General features: G+C 37.6%; 1 pseudogene; it reads left to right on the top strand.

Annotated features, from left to right (window-relative positions):
• Window positions 1-3328: 3328 nt before the first annotated feature.
• Window positions 3329-6514, top strand: LOC148916250 (uncharacterized; annotated as a pseudogene).
• The last annotated feature ends 10042 nt before the right edge of the window (window positions 6515-16556 follow it).

Genomic DNA, 16556 nt, shown 5'->3' with positions numbered 1-16556 from the left:
CAATGAGTGCATCAAAGTGAAACTGAAACCTAGTCTCATGCCTTCGCTTTTAGTGCGGATTCCATCACCAGTCGCAGGGGAATACAAAAACAAAATATTAAAAATAATAATATGAAACCCTAAACCCCATTACCCCCATCCCAGCACTCGCCAGCCATCGCCACTTCTCTCTCTCACCGACCCAAACGCCCCTTTCCCGAACCACACCATCATATCACACCCCAAAGTCCTACCCACCTTCATTTCTTGGCACCCAGAGTTGTCTAAATTCAATGTATCTGCACCCTTTCTTCTCCCATTATACAATACTACTGTAGTAACCCTAAACCTAATACATCTTCCATTCAAATATAGCCTGTCAATTTTTGTACAGCCAGCCCTCCCCTTCCGTCTCCCCCTCTCCCTCTCCCTCTGTTCTCTTTCTCCTTCTAGAGCAGCGCGGGTAGCCCTATCTTAAATACCTTGAAGAAATTAATTGTAAACTTTGTTACCATTTCTCATTTTGTGGCTGCATAGTTGAGCCCAACATACAAGATTTCATAGTTAGTATCCACAGTTCATGTCGAGTACCTGCATCTGGGTTAATGAATCACATCATGACAAGTACAGAAAATCATCCAGCCATCTTCATAACAACAGTAATATTATTTTTTTTTTATTCAACATATATAGGCCACAATGCTAGTACATTATAACAGTACTTGCATCAGGTACACACAGACAAACACCCAAGGAATAAAACTCACTAAATACACATATGGTGATTGATCGACAACAACACTGACATGAAGATGAAAAAGCACACACTCTATGAATGATCGACTAGACAAAACACAAAACAAACATGTTGCTACTGCTAACTCATTAATTTCTATCTAGACACCATGAAGATCTGGGTGGCAGGGAAAAAGATGTGGTTTGAACAGTGCAATTCGGTATTGTGTTTGATAAATTGAGTTTTCCTCCTCCCAGAAGCAGACGACGTCCCCAACAGCAATGCCCCTGTCGTTGACAAAGTGTTTCCATCCTCGAGACTGGAGAACTGATTTCAGGTATCTGCCGCGCCTACCAGCTAACTTGAACACGTAAACCCGATCTGTTTGGCTATCGAAAACGTTGATTGAGATATCATTACCTGGATTGACAGGAGGCAGCACAGCAAGAATTTCTCTGGTCACTACAAGTCTCCCAACATCGGTGGCCGTGATCACTTTCTGCCCACCGTGTGCAAGATCCATCGATATCATCACTCCCTCTTTACAAATGAATTTAGTACCAAACTACAAAATGTTCACTTAGCTACTTATCTTCTGATGTTTCATTGCTTTAGAGGAGCTCAACTCACTCAGATGCTACTATATAAAGGAAATCTGATATCATGGTCACTATAGGTAGGAAATGATTTTAGAGTAGCCCACTTGAAAGATGTAGGCCAGGGAATTGCCAGTGCATGGCTTTAAGTGGGGTTTCCATCTCTATCTCTGTCTATGTCTCTCTCTAATGTAGGCTAGGGAACTTCCGTTGCATGGCTTTAAGTAAGGTTTCCATCACTATCTTTGTCTCTCTCTCATGTAGGCCAAGGAACTTCGAGTGCATGGCTTTAAGTGGGGTTTCCATCTTTATCTCTGTCTCTTCAAAATAAAAATGCTTTATTAATTAGATTGCTGCGATATGTATTTAGTTGATGTATAAGTATTTGGAAAGATTCTAAAAGTTGATTGGGTGCACATGTATTCAAGACTAGAAGTAGTGGGGCTTTATTACCTTTAGTGGTTATAATTGCTATATATGCCAAAGTCATGTAATCGGTTGGTTGTACCCAAGCAATATAAAATAAAGTAACTTCTCCCAAATATTGTTTATTGTGAGTTTTATGAGTGAGGGTCCATCACCTTCCAACAAATTGGCATCAGAGCCATAAGAAGAAGTTTAGAAGATGGCGAACAATTCGATGGCTCCATTTCAAGTTCCTCTACTGACCAAAGATAATTATCACAATTAGAGTGTTAGAATGAAGACTTTGATTGGCTGCTATGATGCATGGGAGGTCGTAGAGAGAGGAATTGGCGAACATGGAGATGAAGCAAATTTGACTAATGCCCAGAGAGAGGCATTGAAGGAAACAAGGAAGAAAGACAAGAAGGCACTCACCCTCATCTATCAGGCCTTGGATGACAGCACATTTGAGAAGATTGCAAATGCGACAACATAAAAAAAATGCATGAGAGATTTTTCAGAATTTTTATAGAGGAGTTGATAAAGTAAAGAAGGTGGGGCTCCAATGTAACATCTCACATCGACCAATGGAGAGGGGGTGATGTGCATTATATGTACATGTCCACCTCCATCTAGCAAGGCCTTTTGAGAGCTCACTGGTTTGAGTTATGAGAACTCAGAAGTTAAGCGATTTGGGGTTAAGCAATCCAGGATGGGTGATCACCTAGTTCTTGGAGTTCCCAAAATGTGCTTTTAAGATTAGTTTTTCGGAAGAAGTACTATATTCGAATATGTTATAAATTATATGCCTTTATATTTTCTTTCTCAATAGTCAATAGTAGCAGCAAAGTTAAGAATTTCTATAACTCCACTGATTCTTTTGAATGCAAAAATCAAATAATTGTGTGTGGTGGAACAAAATATCTCTCATTTCCCCTCGAATAAATTCTTCTTTTGATTTCAAAGGGAATGTTGTTATGTTGCCCTGAAAACCTGATCAAGAAAGTTTCTCACCTTTCTCTATGATATGGCAATGAGTTTGAAAACCTGACCATAACCATATTTAGACTTTAATTATTAAATAAGATATTTTTAATTTGAGAGAGAGAGAGAGAGAGAGAGAGAGAGAGAGAGAGATTTAGCGACACGTGAAAAACAATGACAGGAAAGAGTGAAGACAACCTGCCAAACAGTAGATGCTTTTTATATTCAATAATTCCAAATTAAGAACCTTTTTTGTTTTTGTTTTTTTGCATCCAGTACAAGTAGGTGCGCTAGATACTTGACCAAAAAAAAAAACAGTAGATGCTCTAGAAAGATATGTGGCATCCATTGCACGTACAAAAGTCTCCTGAGAGCAAAAAAAACAAAAACGAAAAAGAAAGATTTTGACAGACCAGAGGTTTGTCCTTTCGGTTTGGTAATCGACCTCTTTTTATTAGCCCTTTGGAGTTTGGATGGGCTTTTTCGACCAAAATAAGGCAGGAGCTGTTATAAAATAAAAATTGTAAAAAAAGGATATTTTAACACAAACTCCTTAAATATTTTAGTAAATTGAACTTAGACTCGTAAAATTCATTTTAAATCATCTACAACTCTTTCCTTGAAAAATATGGGCGAATTGACTGTTTCCATGCACCGAAAGGTAACATCATTTAGCAAAAGCATCCATCCAAGGTAGTGAGTGCTACGTACTTTAGATGTCATAAATTTTTTTGTCAAAGATGTCGAGTAGAAAGGGAACACAATTCGACCGAAAAGAAGAAAGTGAACTGAACAAGTTACTGTTTAACTTTTAAGATTTTTGCACTCATCTGTTTCATTGGTGTAGATTTTTGCACTTAAAAGGTACACTGACTCACTATTTGTTAAAGGGCACTGGGCTAGAGTGCCCATACATAGATCCGCCCTTGGCACCAAAGTCAGGAATAAAAGGGGAAAAAATGAAGGTCTATGTTCAGTTGACATGAAGAACATGAAAAATAAGTGGAAATAAAAATAGAAAGGAAGAAGAAGAGGATGACATTATAAGTTCTACACTGAAGACATCTTTTTATATATTATGATATGAATGCATGAAGGAGCCTAAGGTCAATCTAGGTAAAGAGCCTTAGATGTTCAATTCACAAAGAGTTTTACAAAAATAACCTAACTCTTCTGTATTGAAGAAATATTTGCTTGAGTATCGATTTTTTGCTTCAATGCTCCAAAAGTAATCCAATGTGTACAATATTTTTGATCCATTTGAGAATACATGCTCCTTACAACTTATCACACTTGAAATATATTAGATAAATAAGGAACAATTTGTTATCATCAAAATATGCACAATAATATTAAAGATCATACGGCTATTTTATATATTAAACCGTATAAAGAGGGAGCAGTATACAACGATTGCTTTTGAAGAAGATGTTCTTTCTTTATGTAAATCACAATTTACAGAAATCTTTCATTACAAATATAAGAAAAAATTATACACACATGTTAAATTGTGATTAGCATGAAACATAAGTTTCTAAGAGGCAAGCATTTTCTTGCTTGAGCGGAAAAAAAAAACATCTCTAATGGACCCATGTCCAAGCCCAGCTGCGGGGATTGAGCAAAGTCCACAGCTGGTTTTGACCATGGAACCGAACCTTAGCGAGGGCCTGAAATTGAAAAATCTTGTAATTTTCGCTTCTCCGTAGTCCGTTCTACTTCCCGCTGTGCTTCTGATAAACCTCTAACTTATTCAATTCCGAATGAAACCTCATATTCACAAGCCATCTTCCTTCCCACATGTGCTCCTCCCGACACCGCTCTTTGTAGAAGAGCAATCACATACCTCAAACGCCATCCCCACAACCTCACTTCTCTCTCCTGCTTTTACCTGAGCACCTCCTATTTACTCTCAAGTCCCACCGACCAGCCCCTAACCGTGAAGTTCTCACTGGTGCTCGGAACCATGGTTTCTTCACCTTCCAATGCAAGTGACTCGCCTCCACATCCTCATTCGCTTCAAGCTCTACAAGAGCGCCCAACCCCTCGCAGGACGTTGCCGTCAACACCATCGACGCAGGGGTAATTTGGTCTTTCGAGTGCCTCAATGACTCTCGCATATGCAATTGAGCTCGGCGTTTTCGACTTGGTGGGGAAGTCTTCCTGTCTCATGAATTTCATTGATGAGGCTCTGAATATTGTTAATTTAGCCAAAGTTCATGGATTTATGCCAATTTTAGATGCAATAAGTAGGTCAAAAGAGTCTGTTCAATTTTCTGAGGAGCTGTTCTCTGAGATGATTAGCAAGAGGAGAGGCGGAAGAATCGCTTGTCTCCCAATGTTTTCAATGTCATTAATGCTAAGTGTAAGGCAAAGAATTTAAATCGAGCAATGGAGTTTTTCGATCAGATGCATGTTAGAGGACTTCGTCCAAATGAGAGGATGTATACTACGTTGATTGATGGTTTCTCCCAACAAGGGTTCTTAAATGAAGCTTATGATGGTCTGAAGGAAATGATTGGGATGGATTATCACCTTCAATTGTGACTTACAATGCACTTATCAATGGATACTGCTTATTGGGGAGGATGGAAGATACCATTCAAATCCTACAAGTTATGACAGGGAAAGGGTTGTCCCCTGATGTACGGAGTTATAGTACTATCATAACTGGGTTTTGTCGGCATCAAGAATTGGAGAGCACATTTTGAATGAAGCCGGAGATGATGGATAAGGGTGTATCACCTGATGCTGTTACCCATTCATCACTCATTCAAGGTGTCTGTCAGCAATGAAGACATGGTGAATCTTGTGATCTATTCCAAGAAATGTTGAGTATGGGTATGCCTCCTGATGAATGTACGTACACAACATGAATCAATGCTTATTGTGTGGAAGGGGATTTAAATAAGGCTCTTCATTTGAATGATGAAATGATACAAAAATGATTCCTACCTGATGTTGTTACCTACAGCGTGCTCATTTATGGACTTAACTAACAAGCTCGAACTAGGGAAGCAAAGAGGCTTCTGCTCAACTTGTTCTATGAGGAGTCTGCCCCTGATGATGCCACATATAATACGCTAATAGAGAACTGCACTAATGGTGAATTTAAGAGTGTGGTTGCTCTAGTAAAGGGATAATGCTCTAGTAAAGGGATAATGTATGAAGGGTTTGATGAAAGAAGCACACCTAGTTTTTGAGACAACGATTGAGAGGAAACACGAGTAACGAAGCAGTTTATGATGTTATTATTCATGGTCATTGTAAAGGTGGAAATGTTATCAAGGCATACAACCTGTACAAGGAAATGTTGCATTCTGGTTTTGTTTCGCGTACTGTGACGGTTATTGGGCTGGTTAAAGCACTTTTCACAGAGAGGATGAACAATGATGAGTCAAGTCATAGGGAACACACTGAGAACTGTCAGCTATCTGATCTGAACGTGCAAAACTACTCGTTGACATCAACCATAAAGAAGGAATATGGATGAAGTTTTTAATGTGCTTAGTGATATGGCCAAGGACGGCCTCCTTCCAAAGAGTGGAGTAAGAGCTTCTGCAGGGGGATAACTAATGGCAAGCATTCTCTTATTAAATGGGGCAAAAAATGATGGCAAAAGTTCAAGCTGTTTGCTTGTGTGTGTGTATAAGGTTTTTTTCATCATGGAAGAGAAATGGAAATACATTGGCCGTACAGAATGTTGTTTTTTTATACCATGTGTACTCATGACTCATTATTGGACTTTTCAGTTTCAGTTAACAGATGGTTGCAGTTTAATCTATTCTCTGCTACTGAGTCGTTCTTGAGAAGATAGAATAAGTTTCATACCAAAGCACAAGCAAACAATGGCCTGAAAAGCATTAGGTCCTGTCTTCCTTGTACTTTAATCTTGCAAATAATGTCAGACGCCATCTTCGCTTGAGCCGGTGTTTCAGGAAGTTGACAACTTGTGTTGCCTTAAATGTATCTTGAGAAGCTGAGGATGTGGATTTCAAGCTGCATCTGATGAGATTTGAAGAATAATATACTGTCCTAAATATTGACTTATGGTGATTAAATCTTCGATTTTACATATGTATATATGTCGATGATCTGCTGTATTTTGACAGCACAGTATACAAAATTGTAACCTGATATTTTATTGTCGTCTTCATTTGTAAGTAAAGGTTGTTCTTTTTGTCCATACCCGATTCATTAGGGTTGAAGCCCATGAAGACCCTAATTCTTGGGAAAATTTGTCATCCCAAGACGTTTCAAGGAGGTTTCTCTCAGCAAAGGGACCTTTCTATTGTACAGCCATGTGTTTGGATTGCTAGAAATCAAAGCCCTTTGAGCATTTGGTGGGACTAGTTACTCTAGAAGTAAATATATATATATACAGTCCCGATCTCTTGGATCACAGAAGTCCAGCGATTGTGATTGGGGTGGGCATCTTAAACCGAAATCAAACCGTACTTTCTAACCGCATGCCGTATGCCGATTTATACCGTTTCATTTGGTATGTGGAGATATTCGTACCGTCATCTGTACCGTACCAATAGAGTATAGTATGGTAGCGGTATCAAGATTTTGGTACCGGTCAATACCGTGCACCGTACCGAATAGTATAACTTTATGTTTTTGTCATTTATGTTTGGATTGTTTGTATTTTTGTAAATCATAAGGCATAATTTTAACTACTTTGGTTTGTAAGCCATAAGGCATGAGTTTTAACCATTTGGGTTTGATGAATTTGTTGATGGATAAATATTGATTTGGTTGATTTGGTATTGAATATGTTGATTATGATTTGGATATTGAACATATTGATGGATATTGAATATGTTGATTATGATTTGGATATTGAATATGTTGAATCTTTGAATTTGTAACTTAGGCATCATTTATTTTAGTGTTGAATATTGAATTGGTTCATTTTTTAGTTGTATCATTTTAGTACCGAAATGGTACCGATACCGATTTGACACGGTACAGTACGGTACCAATTTTGGCAAACCATAATCTCATACCGTACGATACCGATTAAATTTTCAGTATCGTAGCTGTACGTTTCAATACCGTTCATACCGTCGCGCCCACCCCTAATTGTGATCACCCACCTTTATGGTTCAAAAAAATTTCTTAAAAGGAGTACAAGAATGAGTGAATCGTTAAATTTACATCCAACGATGAGTGACCATAAATCCTTTGGACCCTTATAGTCCAAGAGATCAGAACTTTATATATGCATGCTTTTGAACATACTTAGTAAAATACAAACATAAAAGGTATAAAATATGCGTGTGAATATACAAATGAAAAGTTTGGCTACTATTTAATATTTTAATATAATTTATTTAAAATTTATAATATATATTATTTTTATTCAATAATATGTGATAAATATGTGTACAATATGTGAGTTTTGTATGTATTATTAAAAACTTTATATAAAAAACATGTGCATTAAACGTTAAAAATACATACGTTCATGTATAATTAATTTTAAAAGCATATGTTTTATCGAACCCTTTTTATGTGTATGGAAAATGAAAATATTTTTGAAAACTATCTATGTATATGTATAATAAGAGTATTATAAAAATAAAATAAAAATCTAACTAGGCTTTTGAGTATAATCTGGTCATCATTGGTTTCCCTCTTGGACATTGCAAAGATATATAGGCTAATAATTAATGCACGAATTGTTTAGATTCATGCGCAATTATTTGTTTGGCTGCTTTTTTTTCTTGGTAAGTTGAATATCCTTGTCGCAAGTGCCGGCACGCAGACACCCCCTCCGAACTAGACGACAATAAGGTGGCCGAGTGCATGCTTTGGAAAGAAAAAGTTGGTACGTCCCAAAATAACATGTGGGCTAAAATTTCACGACACAAAAATTTAGCTCATCCATCTACCCAAAATATAAGGGTATGTTCGGTAACTCTTTAAAGGGTTGTTTTCATTTTCAGAGAATAAAAATGAGGAAAAAACAAGTTCGGTGGTCCGAAAATAGAAAACACTAGAATGTTTTTATAAAATGAAAACAAGTTCATGTTTACTTGTAGAAAACAGAAAAAAGTTGTTTCATTCTCATGGGAAATATTTTCATAAAAATAACTCACATATTATTATTTCAAATTGTACCACCAAACACGTTTTCATGGTTTTTATTTTCTGAAAATGTTTTCTAATTAATCTACGTACCAGACACATTTTCATTTCCTGAAAATGCAAATTCGTTTTCTTATTTTCATTATTTAAAAACATTCTAAGAAAACATTCTCTAAAAATGTTACCAAACAGACTCTAAATTTAGCTCATCCTATAATGACCCGGTCCAAAATAAATAGGTAAATATTAATTTATTTAGATAAAAGACTATTTTTGCCCCAAAAATATTTTATTAGGTTTAAAGTTGACTTTTTGACAGGGAAGGAATTTGGAATTCCAACTTTACCGTTGCGTAGAGCGCAGCAAGATGAGTCCATAGACACGAGGGCTTGAATCGGAATTGTAACGAGAGATCGATAAAAATACCTCAGTGGCATAATCGAATTTTGACGAAAAGGGTTTGATAAAATCTGTCTTCTCTCTCTCTCTCTCTCTCTTCTCTTTCATGCGACGACCCCGTCTTGGTGCCGACCATAGCCCGCAACGCTTTGACAACAATAAACAACCTGCCGTTCTCTCATCCGCCACCAAAGCCGATGGGGCCAAATTGGAAAATGAATGCCGAGCCGCCATCCTCTTCCAACCTCAAACCAGTCCATGCCCAAGTAGTGATTTATAAAATATACTGGGGAAACGAAAACAGGGAATCGCACTAACCCGCGGTTTTGTGAAATTTCACCGCTCACGCTTCTCACGTCCATCCGACCGCCATTTTGGTAATCCAGTATGGAAATCCATCTATTCCTCGAGCTCTAGCTGATGGTTGTAGGATTTCATAAATTTTGAGCCTAGATTATCTGATTTTCGATTTAGGTTCACCGGTTTTAGATAGCGATAGTCCAGCCACTTCCAACTATTTTTCGGGGTAGGCCCAAGAACAAAAGTGACTCAAATGGGTTTTACACCTAGGATAGGAGCTTGGCCTCACTTGGAGTTTTTCCGCCACCGAAAATCACCTAAAGCACCCACACGCTGCCGATGGCGTGTCTCATGGCGGCCCATGGGCTAGGAAAATGGACCGCTTTAGGTTCTAAAGTGATCTTCTATTTTTCACAAGCGCGTAAGTGTACTCGGATTTCTATTTGGTTACCGCTTGAGTCTCGAACGAATATCACCTATTATGCGTTATCTGGGTTCGATAGGTTCGGACCATTGGATTGACTCCCATTTAATATATGTTAACCTGGACATCCTTAGAATCGTGTAGGATTCGACGAATTGTAAAACGGAGTCTCGGATTCTCCAAAAATGCCAACCCTAGGGTTAGGGTTATAGTAACCGTCCGATCGTGCGATCGTGAGCGATCCGACCGTCCGATCTAGACCAAACTTTCAGGATGTGTCCTAGACCTTGTAGAACCTATAGGAACTTTCAGATTGGAATTTGGAGGTCGTGGAACCCCTGGGCCCGTTTGACCAAGGATGGGTAGTTTGACCCTCGGTTGACCGTGAGACTCCTTAGGTAGTGTTACCTTTCTAGGAAGATTAAAATGACCGTAGTGACAAGTCTTGATTATATGTCGGTTATGTGGGATTAGAATATTAATTTATTGTGTTACAATGAGAGACTATCGGATGCTATATCGTGGTTGAGGTTTATGCAATAGTGAAAATTGTATGTGTATATATATATATATATATATATATATTATAAAGATGTTTGATTACACGGTATAAGTACCATCTTGTGATATGATTTGAGGTCCCACGTATCGTAGGTTATCCGGCATGTGGATGCACCCCATACACGTGGCGCTGGTAGTACCGCGATAGGAGAGATATTGTGTTATGCTTGTGAGGTCGCACGTGTCGCGATTTAATATTCGGCATGTTGACACTCATATGTGGCGTTAGTAGTAGTACCGACATATATGGAGGATATTGTGTTATGCTTGTGAGGTCGCACGTGTCATAAGAGTAACCGGCGTGTTGCGAGACCCCATATGTGGCATTGGTAGTTCCAGCATATAGGAGATTGTGATATGATGTTGAGGTCCCACGTGTCGAGGTTATCCGCGCGCGGACAGACCCTATATGGGCGCTGGTAGTACCGCGCATGGGGAGATATCGTGATATAATATTGAGGTCCCACGGTCGTAGGTTATCCGCATGGCATGACTGAGACCCCATACGTGGCGTTGGTAGTACCGCGCGTATGAGAAGAAATTGTGATAGTATGTTGAGGTCGCACGTGGTGTAGGTTATCCGGCATGTTAACAGACCCCATACGTTTCTGGCGTATGGGGAGATTATGTGGTGATTAAATAGATGAGTTAAAGGTTGTTATACCACATTGTGAAAGAACTATGTGTGGCTTGATCCCTTAGTAGGGTACGTAGGCAACCTAGGATGGCGCCTAGGTGCAGCCGCGGGCTAAACTTTAGCCTCGTATGTTGATTATCTGGGAAGTTATTTTATGTCAATTTCAGTAGGCGTTCCTAAATAAGTTAGAGTTTATATTATGCAATGTTTAATGCATAAGTCTGATTTAAGGACTTTGCTCGTAGTTTGTTTTGAAGTATTTGAAGGCCGGAGGCTGATTATGTAAATTACATGTCATTACGTTGTGCATGCTGCCGGTTGGGTTATATCAAAAGTGTGCAGAGCCATCGACAGAACAGAAGTGCATGCAAAGCAAATAAACTCAATAAACCCGCCATATACTAGGAACTTCATGAATCATGATACCACGGCAACGCACTAGCTACCAAAGAGTGCAATTTCACTTGGATGATGGGTAGCTAGTTGGAATTCTATATAACTTCACCAATCACGGCGGGGTGGGAAGGTGTGGGTTTGGTTGAATGATTTAGTTACACCGTTGGCTCGGCCTAACCATCCAGCCATCCGGATCGATAGGCACGCCATTCGCAAGTCCCGCCAGTAATTGGAGTATTAATGTATAATAAACAATACAAGAAAAGAATGAATTCTCAGTTTATGTGATGGATAATCATTGTGTCTTTCCCAGGGGCATTTCTAGCTATGGGCTGGCTGGGCTCATGCCTGGCCTAAAACTTTGGCAAAAAAATTAACAATAGTATAGCCAGCCTAGTTTATCTCAATCATGCCCAGCCCAAAATTTTGGCAAAAAATTTACAATGCAACTAGCCTAGCCCATTTCAAACCTCCACTTAAACAACATATGCAGCCAGCCAAGAATCAAAGGGATCCCGCGCAGTGCAGCCTCAGCTCAGCAAAATAGAAATATTCTCCTCTGCAAAATATCAACACAACTTCAACTTCTTTCTGTCTCATAATCAGAACCCCAAGAAAATAAAGAACTTGTTGTCGTTTTTTAAGAAAAAGAATTATGGGTCATCATCTAACACGATGCCTACCACTTCTTTGTCTACTTTAATTTGTGATGAGCAAAATCTTCCAAAGTCTCCCATTGTTGAGCCTCAAGTTAAAAGAGTTGAGAGTCAAAGAGCCAATGATGATTAAGAATTTAATATCAATTATCTTGAACGTGATCCAGGATTACGTCGTCTAATATGCAAATTTTTGGTGAATAGACAAGATAATGTGCAAAGAGAATATATTCTTTTAGGGCCATATCAACCCGAGTTAGAAGATTATCCAAGCCACTTAGAAGGGACAATCTTACGTCGATTTAATAAAAAGTGGTTTGGCCAATTCTGTTGGCTTGAGTATTCAGTTGCTAAGACCAACTTTGGGGGAAAACTACTATTTGATTGACATGTTGATTCAGTTGATGTTGACTTTTCATGTTTCTACAGCAACAACGGAACGAGCTTTCTCATATATGAGAATTATTAAAAATCGACTTTGAAGCACCATAAGTGATGAATTTCTTGCTGATTGTATGATCCTTCACATTGAAAGATAGTTTGCCAATACTATTGACAATGCATCCATAATTGAGGAATTTAAGAGTTCTAAGCCTCGTAGGGTTAAATTTTATATTTAAATAGTGTTTTTTTGTATTACATTGCATTGCATTTGCTTTTTTTATTTATTTTAGTTTTGTATTTGTAGATATAGATGCATTTGAGAGTAAGGCTCATTACGTCCCCTCTTACTATGTGTATCTTTTTTTGTTTATTAATAAAATTCACTCGTACCATCGAGTTTAGTACATAGTTTTGCCCGGTCGGCTTTCAAATCCTGGAACCGCCAAGTCTTTCCCATCTAGCCTTCTACACAAAAGTTCTAAGCAGTGCAATTCGATATTCAATTAGATGAGCCACACTTGCCTCCTCCCAGAAATAGATGACGTCCCCAGCTTTAATGTTTCTGCGATTGACGAAGAGTCTCCATTCTTGGTATTGGAAAACAGGCTTTAAAGCTCCTTCAGCCCTGACAGATAAATTGAACTCGTAAATCATACCTATATCGTCTAGAACTTTGACAGGCAAATCATGCTCTCGATTGTGAAGAGGCATCATATTCAGCATTTCCCTAGTCACTCCAAGTCTTTGAGTAACATCGGTCTTTGTCAACACTTTCTCAATCCTAACCATCTCTAAATGATTTGTTGTTTGCTATGGCTACTTGTGGGGAAGGGGTTATATATAGGGAAAAGTCATGCTCGCTATCCAAATCTTGTTTGCTTCCTTGAATCCTTGATGACGAATTTAAACCTGACTAGCTCGCTATTGCTGCTTATCCTTGGCGGTTCCAAGATCTGAAAGTTGGATAGGAAAAATTTACTTACTAAATTTGACAGTACAAGTTAATTTGATTAATAAACATAAAAATACACATAGGGAAGAACTAAAAATGGATGAGAGAATCATACCAAAGATTCATGTTGTATAAATGGTAAATTAATCAAGACATATGCATATCTATCGTTTACACATCATATTTTCCTTTCTTCTTATTTTTTCCTCTTTTGTGCTTTTGGTTCTCATTTGCTGTTATGTATTCTTTTTCTTGTATTTATTTGTTCTTTCAAAAAATTATATGACCATCAAATCATTTGTATTGAAAAAATAAATCTCAAGAAGAGAGAAAAAAAATTCAATTAGAAGTCATAGTAATGCACAAAGAGTAACCATATTGAAGGGGAAACTATAAGAAGACTATTGTTATTTTATCTTCACAAACAATAGTATTTTGTTTTTAAGTTTTTATATAAAGATTTTTCAAGCATGAGGAAAGGAACATAACCTCAAATGACAAAAATAATGATGACACAATCACATGTTTATGGGAAAAAGAAAGGAAAACAATACATGATGAAGGGTAAAAATGACAACTAGAAGAGTGATAACTATAGTATTTAATGAGGGTTGGATTTTAAACTTTCCCAGCATTAAAAAAAAAAAAAGAAGAAGCAATTTTTATACTATTTTATTGTCTTAGGAGAAATTCTGCCCAACCTAAAGTAGAAAAGGAGAAGTGGCGAGTTGAGTTGGGACTTGGGTGGGCAGTGCCTGAGTGTAGGTTAACATATGTAGCTATTTGTTTATTTGGAAAATTTTGGGTCGCTAGCCCTTGGCATATAGATCCGCCAGTTGGTTTACATGATCCTACAGTGGAGCCCTTGCCTGGCGATAACATTTCCAAGTGACATTCATTATCTTTGGTAAACATCACATTTACGTCACGGGACATTGATATATCTTTGGTTTAAAACTCACTTGCTAGTTTGGTGATAAATGACAAAGCAAAGCATGTGAGATAATTTACCTTGATTTTGAAAACTACGTAATAAACCATGAGTTTGATAAATTGGGTTTCCTCCTCCCAGAAGCCAACATGCATGCGGGACCCTCCCAGCTACCAAGGGATCCCGCTTATTATCCACTGCTATAATATTGTCCTAACCATGCAGGACAAGAGCTCATCTCTAACCATGCAGGACAAGAGCTCTCCATATTTTATCCTACAAATTTGCAAAGTAAGAGTACTGATAAACAACACCAATAATAATTTGGGTTAGAAAAACTTTTGTCTGCAGATAGAGCATTCGAAAGGTATATGACTCTCAATGATCCAAAGGTGATATATTTTTGGGAGTTTCACTAAACACCCAAAATGGAGGTTGAAATTATAAAAAAACTCAAAACACTTTATAAACACACCCAAAACCCATCATTACACACACAAAACCCATTTATAAACACACCCAACAAGTTGGCTTTGGGGTTGATTTTGGGTGTGTTTCTATTTTTAAATAGTCCTTGGGTTTTTTTATAAATACATGTCTAGAATTGGGTTTATTTATAAATTTGTATATATTTTTTACGTCAGAAAATAAGCTCTCAGCCTCAAAAGTAGTCAAAAGTCATAACTTCCATTTTTCCTTTCCCATTAGGAGCATATTATTATTAAGGGCAATTAGGAGATATTTTAAACTAAGTTATTATTGCTGCTTCCTTTAATTGTTTCATATGTCACTGATAGTCTAGCCAGAGGGTTTCAACTCTTCCTCAGAACTGGTGTTAGTGTAGTCTTCTCGTTTTCATTCATTAAAAATGTTGCAAAGACATTTTTAGAAAACGTTACTAGACGAGCATTTATTTACTTTGGAAATTTGGTGTGCGATGTCTTGTCCCTCACAGCACAAAACAAGCACGCACAAAAATAAATACGGACACTTGCAAGGTCCAAAAAAAATATAAACATTGTCATTGACATTGCCGATGGTAGTGAGTTTTTTGTTCTTATTGGAAAATACTCGAGTATGAAGATTTCATTGTCACATGCATCATGTTATTAATTTACATATTAAATAACATGACTCCAATCTTCTTATAATCTTCAAAGTTTGTAGTTAGAATTTATTTATGTTTGAATAAATAAACAATGGGAAAAAATTCTGCTTAAGCCTGATTTCACGCTGAATTTTACATTAAAATAAAAGTTTTTTCGTTCGGATTCCATGACTTGAGGAATTAAAGATATTTAATATTTAACCGAATTGGTAAGTAGATCAGGTTTTCAATTATTATATTATATCTAAAACGCGTGCATGAGATCCTTGGAGCCCAAGGCCCTTTTGCGCGTTCCAGCGGGCTAAGCTTGTCTGGGTAAGAGGCGGGTCCCACGAAATCTGACTAGCGCGAAGGTGAAACGAGCTGTTACCATGCAACCCCTGCGGACCATTGATATATAACAATTAAATTAGGCTAATTAATAAGAACACTCTTCTCTCTGCACACACACACACACACACACACACACATATATATATATTCATTCGAACCAGTAATAGCATTGTACTTGTCATTTATAATATATATGTCTAGTTTAGGCGGCCTTCTATTCTAGCTATTAGTGGTATATCAACATTGACATTGTCACATGCTCTTTGCTTAGATACCTACCAATATTGTTTACTTTCAACACCAAATCCTCATACATTTTCTTCTCTTTCTAATATTATTTACTTTCTACACAAAAATTTCTTCACTTTCAATTTTCATTTTTATTCACCATCTTATTGCATTTTCTATCGAAGCCGGAGGGACATGGACAATCATGGAAGATGTTCTGTTGTGTTAGTGTTGGGTCCAAGTTGGTCATTGTCATATCTTTCCCTCATTTACTCCAACTGATCTGTGGAGAGGAGCCTACTTTAGAAATTGGTTGATACCTACTGATCTTTCCCTCATATCTTTCCCTCATATCTTTCTCTCATTTACTCCAACTGATCTGTCATATCTGTCACATGCTCTTTGCTTAGATACCTACCAATATTGTTCTAGATGATGTGAATGATTCAAAATA

The sequence above is a fragment of the Prunus mume genome, linkage group LG6 (genome assembly GCF_029339155.1).
Source record: "Prunus mume cultivar Tortuosa linkage group LG6, ASM2933915v1, whole genome shotgun sequence".
NCBI lineage: Eukaryota > Viridiplantae > Streptophyta > Magnoliopsida > Rosales > Rosaceae > Prunus > Prunus mume.
This window is presented reverse-complemented; position numbering and strand designations above follow the sequence as displayed.